Source organism: Octodon degus, unplaced genomic scaffold (assembly GCF_000260255.1).
Source record: "Octodon degus isolate 3935 unplaced genomic scaffold, OctDeg1.0 scaffold00239, whole genome shotgun sequence".
In the NCBI taxonomy this organism is placed as follows: domain Eukaryota; kingdom Metazoa; phylum Chordata; class Mammalia; order Rodentia; family Octodontidae; genus Octodon; species Octodon degus.
In genome coordinates this window covers 943,536-946,041 of record NW_004524815.1, presented here as the reverse complement: position 1 = coordinate 946,041, position 2,506 = coordinate 943,536, and positions in this window count along the sequence as shown.

Below are 2,506 nucleotides of genomic sequence, written 5' to 3'. Positions count from 1 at the left end.
GCTTCCTAGGTACTTGGTACGTGCTACTGTCATAGTAAATTTCACTGTGTGTTTACACGTTTGCATCTCTCACTAAACTGTGAGCTCCAAGAGGGATAACATCAGCCTTAGTTTTTTCAGTCTCATCCCCAGGACTTGAACTCATGCCTGTAAACGTGTTTTGTGAATGAATAAAGAAAGAGCTCAAGTTATGTGAACAGTTTCAAAGTGCAGTCAGAATATAGATTCATTGAGAAGTTTAGTTCGCAGACACTGAACTACTTCTTCATCTTTCTAACAGAACTGCCTCAACCACTCCTCATGGATGCGATTTCACAGGAGCAACAGCTTCCTCTAGGATGACTTCTTTCCTCCAGCCATGGACCAGTGGCTGGTCTGTGGTCCATGAAAGCTCCCGACCTAAAGTGAGCCCAAGGATAGACTTTGAAAGTGGTTACTATCAGGAGTGGAAAGAGATGTCAACACAAACACTGATGGAAGTAGTTACCTTCCACCATGTAGACCAGGAAGCCAAAAAGTCTTGCTTTTGCAAGTGTGAAAAGCGAGTTAACGCTAGAGAAATGTCAAGGTTATGAATTCAAATAAACTTCATGGATGGAACTTGGTACTCGAGTGACTGAGACCACAGACTCACTGAGCCTCTTTCATTGATCTCGCTATTATCTCCCCAGCTATAGCCCGGTCAGTGTTTTCTCCAATGAATGAATATGTAGGGACTCAAGTAGAGAAAATAGCTAGTTCAAGGAAGGCATAGATGGCTCTGATTTCCTTAAACTCAAGACTTTTGTGTCTCAGGTAGGGTTATCAATGACTGTCACAGCCAGTTCTATCATTTTCACTTAGAAACTTTTGCTCTGAAAACTACACCCGAGTTCCTTTGGATGGTGAGGTAATCACCAAAATTACCTGCGAAGTCTCTAATATCAGGTTCTGGACTCCAGCTTATGAAAATTCTGATCCAGTTAGCCTGAGCAATGTTACAGAGACTGCATATCTGAGGATGCTCCTTAGGTGGTTTTGTTGACCAGCCAGGTTTTCAGAGTCCAACAGAACCCCATCCTCTGTGGCCCCTTCCTCTCCTGGTTTTAAATTATTTATAGCATTAAGTGGATATTTAGATAATAACAATTTGTTATTCTTTCAGGGAATACTTAAATATGTAAAGCATGGAACAAATTACTTGCCTGTAATACTTTTTTTAAAAAAAAAATTATTTGTGTGTGTTTTAGGGAAGGTTCTATAGGGTGTTCAGGGTCTCACTACTAGATCAGACTCACAGTGATCTGCCTTCCAAGAGCTGGGCTTATAGGTGTGTGTCACCACACTCAGTCTCAATTACTATGTAGTGTGCCCTGGGATCAAACCCCTGGCTCTTACTTGCAGGTGCTTTAATCTGCTGAGATATTTGGCTGGCCCTGCACTACTTTTAGAATTTACTAACAAGAAGGGATTTACTAGTTCCATTCAATGAACAAACACACACCCCACAAAGCAGTCTTTGCTAAGAGTCAGAAGATTCATAGCTCCTCACAGTGTAGGCAAAATCCCTCCTACATGTGTGTGAAATCACATATCCAATGTTATAAGAAGATCAAGGCTGGAGACTTAGCTCAGGGGCACAGTTCCTGTCTGGCAAGAATGAGGTCCTGTGTTTGATTCCTGGTACCAAGGAGAAAAGGTCAGAGCATGTGACCTTTAAAAAGAAAGCCATTTTTATTAACTAAGTGTACAAGTAATATGAGATTGAGTAACAAAAACACATTTCTAGAAACTACTTAGGTATCAAATGTCCTAGAAGGAATTCTTGGAAGACATGTAAGAGGAGAATATGTGGTCTCTGTCCACCAGTGGTTGGCCATCTGCTACCTTGGTCATTTTCTGCTTCTGCCATCTGCCAGGCAGTATACCACATGTGGATCTGCCATGTGGTGTCCCCTGTTGTCCGAGTCCTGCTGAAAACACCTTCACCATCCTACCCAGAGAATGCTTCCCTCATCATCCCAAACTCATTTTAGGCAACATTTTTCTTCCATCACAAATATTCTTCAGTTTTGTTTTAATTTTCTTTTAATTTATTTTAAAATTCAAATTACATTATTTTATTTTATTTTCTTTTTTTAATTTTTATTTTTGGCAGAACCAGGGATTGAACTCAGGCCCTTGCACTTGCCAGGAAGCGCTTATCCTACTGAGCCATCTCCCCGGCCCCTCAAATTACATTAATGTTAAACTGATCTCTAAAATCATAAAATTGTACAAATGAAGGAATTGTACCACCTGATATTTTGACATACATATACATTGTGCAGTGTTTAAACCAGGCTAAACATGTGTGGAGAACGGCTGAAGCTGGAGCTCGAGCACGTGTGTGGGCCAGCGCGAGGCCAGCTCTAAGAACACGGAGCACCTGAAGCAGGTCACATGAGTAAGTTTCTGTGCATTCAAGAACACTAGGTGCCCAAGGCAAGCCACGCAGATAAGCCATTAGGTGGAAGGGCTTTGCATG